Source organism: Protopterus annectens, chromosome 2.part0 (assembly GCF_019279795.1).
Source record: "Protopterus annectens isolate FY-2018-M chromosome 2.part0, PAN1.0, whole genome shotgun sequence".
Classification (NCBI taxonomy): Eukaryota; Metazoa; Chordata; order Ceratodontiformes; family Protopteridae; genus Protopterus; species Protopterus annectens.
The window spans coordinates 1,121,157,265-1,121,168,480 of NC_056728.1; positions in this window are offsets into that span (position 1 = coordinate 1,121,157,265).

An 11,216-nucleotide genomic window follows, 5' to 3' on the forward strand; every position below is an offset into this window, starting at 1 on the left:
TTAGAAACAGTACTGACATAGAGGGTTTTGAAATAGAAGAAAATACAACATCAAAAATTCAACTTTTTGCAGATGATGCTCTAATTACATCAGCAGGATCTAATTCTTCTATGCAGTCTTTATTTGATAAAATGATGAATTTTAAAAGTATTTCTGGTTTAATATTCAATGAAGAAAAAACTAAAATACTACCTATATATACACAAAAAAATACTCTCATTAGTGATTTTACTAAATATGTACCCAACTCAGGTCAGATAACTTATTTAGGTATAATACTATCTAAAGATACTAAATCTATTATATATAATAACTATAATACCTGTTTTCATAATATACAAAATCTTTTTAATACCTGGAATAATATGTTTTTTACTATGGAGGAGAGACTTACAATTATTAAAATGATAATATTCCCCAAGATTTTATACTTAATACAATCAATAATACTTTCACCTACAAAAATAACTATCAAGAAACTGAATACACTAATGTTAAATTTCTTATGGGCACCTAATAGACCTAGGATTGCATTAAAGAAACATACTAATAGCTGGTCTCAAGGGGGTATTTCTTTTCCAGACTTTAATTTATATATTATCTCTTCTATTATAAAAGTTATTACTTTATTAATAGATCGGTCATATGTCGCAAAATGGAAAGATTATTGGGAGCTAATTAGTATGCACTTCATGAAAATCTCCTTAACACATAAAAATATGATTATAAATAACTCCATGTTGTGGTTGCTAAAGGAATTTTGTACTTCACCTATTACACCTAAACATATGGTCTGTTACCCATTAAATATTATTATTAGTTATCGTAACTTTATATTCATGCACCCTAAGTATAAGGAATGGAATTTTATTGTATTCCTATAATTTATACTCAGGGTATGCTTATGTCATCTACTTCTGAAGGAGCTCATTTAGCTATAGATAATAATCTAAAGTACTGGTATCAGCTGATATCTGATAATAAAGTTAAAAATCTAGATTTCTTAAAACAAGAATTTGATCTAAGAGAAACTTGCTGGTTAGAGGTTCAGATCTTTAGACAACATCTCATTGATAGAATAGATCTAATGTCTATAACAGTTAAAGAATCTATTCCAAAACTGATTGATTACTTGATAATAAATTTACAGCATAAAGTTTCTGATAAAGGTAAACTTTCATATATACATAAAATTATCAGACAAGAAACTTTTTACAATGTAGATTCATACTGGAATTATTTCACCTCTATTAATGGGGACCCACCAACTCAACAAGATAAACAATATATATTGAATCTGCTTATAGAACTACATCTTCCATTGTCTGGAGACTTTATACATGGAAATTTTTACATAGATCTTTTATACACCTTTGATGATGAATAAAATTAATAATAAAGATAATCTATGTAAGAGATGTAATGTAGAAATTAATGCTGACTGGGCTCATATGTTTTATGACTGTATGAAGTTGAAAGAATACTGGAAGTCAATTAATGAATTTTGCAGGCTCCTTTTACAGATAATTTCATTATTTCTAAGTCTCTTATATTATTCAACACACCTGTACCTCAATGTGTTAAAAGATTAAGCTTCCCTTGTTATGGTCTATCCTAGCAGTGGCTAGGAAAATAATAACTAGAAATTGGATTTCAGATACACCTCCTTCATTCAATGAATTTAAAAATGTTATGAATATAATGTGTCATATGGAAATAAGCACAATTAGAATGAGAACAACTAGAAAAACATCACATTTTATTGTATGGGATAATTTACAAAATTTGTTAAAAAAATTCTAATTTCAATAGCACAGTATTTTAGTTTAATTAATTGATCTGATTGTAGTGGATGTCTTTGTAAATACTTTAGTTGTTTTGTTGAATATTATAATAATACCTATTTTAATTATTTGTATAAAATTGTTATGATATTTCTCTTATATGTTAAAACAATAAACTTGTTTTGAAAAAAAAAAGAAGCCTGTGACTAATAACACTATCACTAACTAAATGGAAGAAAAAGAGACTCATTTATTATTTCTAAGCTGTGTTTTATTGCAGGTACCAAAGTGTGCTGTGAGAAGAAGCTAAAACTAAAAAATAAAATCACATCAGTACTGTGCTTCACTTGATGGTCATTTGGGGTTATTAGAAACTGAAAAATAAAATAAAACATTCAGAGAGATTCATACAAACTGATATTTTACAGGATAAAAAACAAATAACATTCACTTTTTTTTTAAAATTCCATGGCAGAGATTTCCTTTAAGAAAAACAGTTAGAATAAAATATTGTACATTCTATGACAGTAGCATCTTTAAATGGGTGTTTGAAACCTTTTGCAGTATGAAACTTCAGAAGGTGTAAAACCTGAACATGGCATTATATCAAAATGAGAGGTATCTGGAGACTATAGGAAGGTGAAGGAAGTGATATACTAAACAGAGGAAGGTAATGCCTATTATGAATTGTTAGTAGCCTGTATGCATTATACTTATAGATAAAAGTGATTCAGAAAGGAGACTATCTACATATATCACCATTTAGAAAGTGAAAAATATCACACTATGGTTAGAAACTAATTTTTTTTATCTTCAAACCACAGTCATAGAAAAACCCTAACCTATTAATTTCTGAATATAGGGCCCATTACTTAGAGAAGAAGTCCATTTGCATGGGAAAAGTATGTTTGCCTGACCCAGAATACTGGAATTTCCTGGCACATAATGGGCAATAATAGCAGTGGGTGAAGACCTACTGAGAAATGATACGGAGAAAAACAGCTACAGTAAAGGATTCCACATTCTAAAAACAAAGCATCCTGAAATGGATGTGACTTGCTTTGGAGCATGTTCTTCAGAGTGATACTTTCTAGATACCTTTTTTAAATGCCATCCTGTTATAGGCACCAAGCATTCCTGCTATGAAATGTTTAGCTGTACATGACCTATAAGTCCTCCTGAGAAATGACAGTCAATCTTTAAACTCCAGATTTATTCACACAGACTCAGCTGTCCTTGTGACATCCAACACCCTACTCAAACCCACCTTCTCAGTATAGTGTAAAGGTCTCTCTTATGTCATGAATCTAGCTAGAAAAAGCATTTTTAAATGGAAAACTGGACTCTTACCCTTGGGGTACATTTCCTTGTTGACCCTATGTGTGCTACAGTTGACCTTAGTTTTAAGACAAGCACCAGCTGCTGGTGAGGTTGGGGCAGGGGTATTGGATGAGAAGAAAGAAGAGGTAACTAGCAATTTGCTTTACTTTCCCTTTGCTGGGTGGGAGGCTTAAGCAGCATTTTTATCCAAAAACAAAACCACGGTTCGAAAAGGGAACAGAATTCCAATAATTCCAAAACAATGCTCAGCCACTTAAAGCTCCTCCAGCAAATAGACCATTTATTTGACTAAGCATTTTCATCTCAAATATCACAAGACTTAATCAAAATAATAAAACAGACTGACAATCAAGGTTAAATATCTTGCTTAAGTAACATTTATATGGTTCATGACGGAGGACAGGGGTTCTGCAACATGCAGTGCAAACATTAGAAATGAGAAGTGCATTGTGCAGATACATCAGAGTCTGAGCTGTTTGACAGTCATCATAAATACTTATCACCGCTCCAAGGATAGGAACTGTGGTCGCATGCCTGTAATACAGATGAATCCTGGCATGGTAAACCAGATACTAGTGGTCTGTGTGTTTTGGGGCCTGTTGATGACTTTCTTTTTTTAATACACTGTCCTGGCAAGGTTAACCAGATATTAGTGGTCTGTGTATTTTGGGGGCTGTTGATTTTTTTTTTAATGTAATACACTGGGATGGTCAACCAGATTCTAGTGGGCTGTTGATGACTTTATTTATTTATTTTTAATATAATATTCTGGCAGGAGTCAGAGACACTAAGTATGCAGTATGTTCTGGGGTCCGTTTGTTTTAACCTAATATCTTTTTGTAGGGTTAGTCAAGATAAATTAGGACTGTTTGTCAATGTTTTGCTGTTGAAACAAACTGTACTCTTGCGTGAGTACAATGTGTATGGGTGAACTGAAGTAAGATCGCATGCACGTTCTTAGCTCTATGATGTGAAAGGAATACAATAATGTAACAGTGGTCTTTTATTTTCATTATTTTAAACATTGTAGGCTCAAACCAGATTCTCTGGGTAGACAGTTGGAATCGGGAGCAATGCCTATATGCAAATGGAGTGACTGTAGTTCTGGCTTGCTTTGCAAGAGTAATGTGCATTTGAGTGAAGTAAGATCAACCACAAGCTCTGAACTAAGTATTGTTTATGTGAAAAAAATGATACTTACCTTAATGACATTGTGGTCTTTTTTTGTTGTTGTTGTTTTTGTTTTTGTTTTTACCCTCGCAAGATCAAGTCATATACTGTGGTTGGGGTTGTCAGTGGGGACTGGGGCTTTGTGAACAAAACAAATTATCCTGCTGCTTACTGTTGTTATAAGTCTAACTTTCCAAAACTGTAATACTTTTCTGTCTGTACATTAAGATGAATGTAAAATAAATAGCAAGTTTACGATTAATTCTTAATGTATGTTATTTCATATCTGTTCGTGTATACTGAATGTTTGTTTAAAAATGTTTCTAATATGTTGGAGCTTTTCTCCCCGGACATATGTTGAAAAGTTTTTTTTTTTTTTTCCGACTAAAGTCGGTTACAGAAACCTAGTTAAACAAAAGTAAAATAAATAACATGAAATGTGTACTTGGCTGGCACACACAAGCTGTGATTAATGTTTCTGTCAAAAAAATTAAAGTAATGCAAGTATGCAATGCAACTGTTACTACTATTTGTACTTTAATCCTGACAGGTAAAAAACAGTTACTTTAGTTAGGTAATGGGGGAGGGTATTTGTGAATTAAATGAGTTGACTGGCCTTCCTGTTTACTGTGTTTACTGTCGTAATTGTGGCTTTGCAAGATTAATGTGTATTTGGGTAAAGTCAGCTGTCATGCAAGCCTGTAACTACTGTTTCTGTGCAACAGACTAAATTAATACAATCATTGATATTTTTGTTTTAATCCTGGCAGGGTCAAAGCAGAAACTTTAGATCGACAATTGATATGATGGCTATTTGTAGATGAAATTTTTGGCACAGTAGCTTTGGTGCAATACTTCTGACTTTGCATGACTAATGGGTATTTGGGTGATACAAGACAGAATGTAAATTCTATTTGCATGCATCAGTTCAATACAGTAATAACATTATTACTAATGCTGGCAAAGCCAAACCACCTTCTTTAGGTCGGTAACGGGTATGGGTGGCTGTTTGTAAATGAAATGAGTGGCCAGACTATTTACTGTTATAATTATGCCTTCGCAAGACTGATGTGCATTTGGGTGTAGTGAAATGGAGTACAAGAACTAACACTTGGCTAATGTTTATGCGAAAGCAAAAGAGTAATGTAACAACATTTTTTAACTTCATAGGTTCAAACTAGGTACATTTGATAGACAATTGATAGACAATTGGAATGGGGGCATGTCAGTTTGAGAACAAAATGACTAACCATTTCCTGTTGTAATTCTGACTTTGCAAGACTAGTGTGTATTGGGGGGGTAACATACAGGCTGTGACTATTGTCTCTGCAGCACAAATTAATTTAATACAAATTTATTGTTATTTTAATGCTAGAAGGATCAAAGCAGAAACTGTAGTGGGCAATGAAATGATTGACCCCGTTTCATTTTTTTAATTCTCGCTTTGCAGGACTAATGTGCATTTGGGAGAAGCAAGATGGAATGCAAGCTGTGACAGTGTGTGCATCAAAAATACATTAATACAAGCATTAATATTATTATTTTTTTAATCCTGGAAAAGCCAAGTCAGATATTTTAGGTAGGTCATGGGGGGGCTGTCAATGAAATGAGTACTGTTCATGAAGCTGTACTTAAAATGTAAACAACAGTGGCACTTAATAATTTCTGTAATATGTTTACTTCAGGATTACAACCACTGCAATATCAGAATGAGCGAGCAGGCTGTTAAAGTGGCCTATCTAAAATCTATTAATATTAGAGACTTGACTTTTGATGAAACATTAAGAATCAAGAGGACTGAAAGACCCACACTTAATCTCAAGATAGAGTCACAAGGTAAAAGCAGGTCAAGAACATACACACACAACTTCAGCAGCTCAGCCTATGATAAGCACACCTGGATCTGTGGGTGTGAGGAAACAAACAACCTGTACTGCTTCCCATGTTTATTGTTTGGTGGAGAGGATGCCTGGACATCGAAGGGTGTGAATGACCCGAAGGAAATGGTAGAAAAGGCTAGAAAACATCAACAGTCTGCTAAACATTTTGACAACCAAGTGCATCTAGCAATGTTGGGAACTCTGGATATTAGGTCTCAGTTAAGTAATAGATGCCAGTTGTTAGCGGAAAGACACAACAAGAAAGTGGAAGAAAACTAGCAAGTTCTATTACTTATAACTGACTGCATCAAGCTGTGTGCTGAAGAAGCAGTAGCTTTAAGAGGCCATGATGATTCAGAAGACTCACAGAGTGCTGGAATGTTCCACAGAGTGGTAGACTTCACCTCCAGGATTGATTGGAAGTTGGCTGAACACATAAAGACTTCAATTGTTTTTAAAGGAACATCAAAAACCATTTAGAATGAACTCCTGGACTGCATGCTACCAATGTGCAGAGAAGAAATAAAAATGAGATTCGTACTGCAAAATTTGTAGCAGTAATAGCAGATGAAACCATCAATGTTGGAGGGCTCTGGCAAATTGCCATTATGTTCCATTATGTTGTCAATGGCCACATGTTGGAATGTTTCTGTGGATATTTCATACCACCTGGACTGACTGCAGAGCATATTGCTGGTGTGATAAATGAACAGTTAAAGGAAGTAGTTGGAGACCAGAGTGAAAAAGTGATTGCTCAGAGTTATGATGGTGCATCTATTATGAGTAGAGGTCAGCATGGGGTCCAGGCTATCATAAGACAGGAATTTAAATATGCTTATTATGTACACTGCTATGCCTACCAACTTAATCTAGTAATGTTAAGAGCCACACTACATAATACTGAAGCAAGGACAGGAGGCTCCAGATCACAGCTAATGAAAACATATAAAGGTTTTAATCCAAATAGTGAGCGCTTTCGTAGCCCAAGGCTACTTCATCAGACAAAAACATATTACAAGGCTGCAGCTTATATACCATCAGCACAAGTAATCAATCAATTAAAACTCATTAAGCAAGTTAAAACCAATTAACTTAAAGGTATATAGCTAACCATTACATATACATTCAATATATATAAAACATTTAAAACAAAATTACATCATATACCTCTAAACACATTTATATATCTGAAGGACAAAATTTATATAGACAATATTAAATATGTTGTGTACCTATATAACTATTTTCTTATACCTCTATACTTTAATACTGGCTTGATACATAATTTGTCATAGATGCCCCTACCCATATTCGGCTACAACCTAATGATCCATTCAAGTTCCTTGACTTCTGTTTTATTTTTAACCTCTCTCCCTCTAATATTAAAAGGAACAGTTTCTATGACCAAGAATCTAAATGAGTATTCATTTCCATGTATTATGATGTGTTTAGCTAGGGCGTTACTTTCTGTTCTCCTAGAAATATCATAAATATGTTCTCTCATGCAGTCACATAATCTACGTGTTGTCATGCCCACATAGAAACAGCCACATACTATACAGTAGGCTAAATACACTAAATTAACAGTATTACAATGTGCTGTCAATCTGAAAGTATATGTTTTTCCTGTATCTGGGTGTGTGAACCTGCCTGTATTATCAAGAAAATCACAAAACTTACATTTGTCACATGGGTATGTGCCATATTCAATTTTTACATTAGCACTAACTAATCCATGACCAGTTTGTGGTCCACACAATATCCTTTTCAGAGACTTCTTATTCTTATACACATATCTTGGCTTTTCTGTTACTGTTCATTTAACCTGGTAATCCGCACATAAGATATTCCAATTTCTATCAGAAATACGTTGCAACAGCTGCGTGTTACTTGAGTACATAATGGGTACTCTCATAGTGTTGCATTTCTGCAGAAGTGAGTACATTAATATCCACAGTATAGCAGTTCCCAAACAGTTCATGTGCCAAATGAAAACATCTCAATAACTACATATGTATGGCAGCTAATTGTATAAGTAGAAAAGAAACTAAATACTCCCATGTAGCTTGTGTTAGCATTTGTAGGGGTGAGTACAATTCTACATTGTCAACTGTGTACTGGAAGTGGCAACATTCAGGTCTGAGTACAACATTCAAATCACTGGCTACAACCCTAGCTTCATATATAAGAAGTATATCAACCTTCTGACTTACACTACGGTGTCCACAGCAAACAAGCATGGGCCCCACTTTGGAAAGCTGAAAAGGCTACACCTACCTGACATAGCAATTTATAGCATTGGGTTGCTATGACAGTGAGTACTGCAATTACCACACAGCAGGCTGCATGCAGTTACCAAATGGTGGCCACCAATTGGTGCAGAGGCCATCACATGCACATGTGCAGATACCTATAAAAGCAGGCTGTACTTGCTGTCCACACATGCAATCATTTCATTGCAGCCACAGAGAGAGAGAGAGCGAGAGCGAACAAGCAAGCAAGAAAGAGAGACACAGAGACACACACAGACAGACAGACAGACAGACACCGGCAACAACAACAGCAACAGCCACAGCAACAGGAAAAAAAAATCAACATAAAAAAAAATAAATAAATATTTATATAAATAAAAAAAAATATTACTACACACATGGAACATAATAATACAAACCCATACAATGTAAAGGTATGTAACTGATATGTATTTACTGGCATGTAGTAGATGTCTTTGAAGAGTAGTCTACATACCTTGAATCATCCATATGTGGCAGCAGTACGTATCTATGCACAGATGCCCCCCTGCATAACTACTGCCATGGAGAAATCAGTGTGTAGCTGTGTGCAGTGGGATATGACTGTGACATATGTAGCTCAGCATTAAATGTCAAACATCTGATCCATGTTATCTGTGTTCTGTACAATAGTGTGCACAATGGCTTTTTGGGGGAGTAGCGCATACAGTTATATAAAAAAGGATGTGACAGAGTAACAAATGCATGATAGCCATATTAATGTGTAGCTTAAAATTGGTAACAGCTGTACCAGGCTAGTATGCTAATCTAGCATTTGCAGCTATATCTACACCCTCTAATATTACTGTGTGCTCACATGTGACACCTGTTCATGTTGCAGCAAGGCCCAATAGGTCAGCCGTGAGGTCAATGGACTTACAGCTTACAACAGTGTGGACATTGTGTGTGTATGGCACACACATACGGAGAGATCTGTCTGTGTCAGCTATATTAGCATCTGTACATGTGCATAGAGCAAGGGACATACTGCAACTGTTTGTGAAGGGTGGGCATATATATGTTGTTGAAGGTTGTTATGTGCATACTTCTATGTAGGTTGAAGTGTGTGGCAAACAAGACAGCATACATGGTATATGACATGTGGTGGTTAAACGCTGTGGGTATGAATTGTCAGGTTTGCAGTGTTGCAGCCAGTGAGGCCTGCTAAAGCTACATGTGCTAAGAACACCTTCAATGCATTCCGCACAACACTGTGCAATATTAGTACATAACAGTATAGCTCACAACCTTTGCATAATTGATGTACACCAATGTATATTTATATTTATGTGTGTGTGTGTGTGTATGTGTGTGTATATATATATATATATATATATATATATATATATATATATAGAGAGAGAGAGAGAGAGAGAGGGTCATATTTACTGCAACAGATGCCTGGTGACAAAGCCATGGACTCAAGCTCAATATTGAAACAGCATTGGCATCCCCTCTGGGAAAACCTCTGTACCCACTATTACATGCACAGCTGTTGCTGTTAAAGAAATGGGCAGCTATGGACCTTCCCTACACCCGTCCTGCACATCTTGAGTTGTTTTCCCTACTGTCTTACCCTCTTTGTACTCCTTTTTCACCACTTTCCTATCACCCCATGTTCTTTTCTTTCAAAGAAATTAGCGTGGAGGTTAGCGGGAGTAAGCACTTTTAAGCATTAGTTAGTGGGATTGCGTGAGTGTGTGCATGTGTGCGCTTAGCTAAGTATTGCTAAGCGCTGCGCAAACCCATGCAAACCTGCTTACAACTGCTTAAAAGTGCCTTAGTCACCTGCATATGAGGGCCCTTGTTCTGCTTAGCAGCAAAATAAAACACCATTGTCAGTCTCAAACCCCGGACCTTGGACACACTAGACTGCATGAAGTACCACTAGGCCACAGTAGATATACAGCAGGTTGTTGCTGAAATATATATATCATGCATCAGAATGTGTGAATGTCAAGGAAAGATAGGAATGCCATAATACAAAACCTGTTCTGTGGAACTATACCAGCAGCTATTGTGGAATTGCATTACATGACTGTGATAACAGAACCACACATTCTAGCGGGAAATAATTTTACTGCAGCACTCTACAACCCCCACACAGTATCCCACCCAAATGTACAAATTACCACTGTGTTTAAGGTACAGCAAGAATGTAGGCAGGCATACTCAGTACTGGAATTGTACAGTTTCCATGAGCATCCTGTGATAATGTCAACAAAATAAAAAGCACATACTGTGCAGAAGTGAATACATTAATATCCACAGTATAGCAGTTCCCAAACAGTTCATGTGCCAAATGAAAACATCTCAATAACTACATATGTATGGCAGCTAATTGTATAAGTAGAAAAGAAAAGAAACTAAATACTCCCATGTAGCTTGTGTTAGCATTTGTAGGGGTGAGTACAATTCTACATTGTCAACTGTGTACTGGAAGTGGCAACATTCAGGTCTGAGTACAACATTCAAATCACTGGCTACACCCCTTGCTTCATATATAAGAAGTATACCAACCTTCTAACTTACACTACGGTGTCCAGAGCAAACAAGCATGGGCCCCACTTTGGAAAGCTGAAAGGCGTACGCCTACCTGACCTAGCAATTTATAGCATTGGGTTGCTATGACATTGAGTACTGCAATTACCACACAGCAGGCTGCATGCAATTACCAAATGGTGGCCACCAATTGGTGCAGAGGCCATCACATGCACATGTGCAGATACCTCTAAAAGCAGGCTGTACTT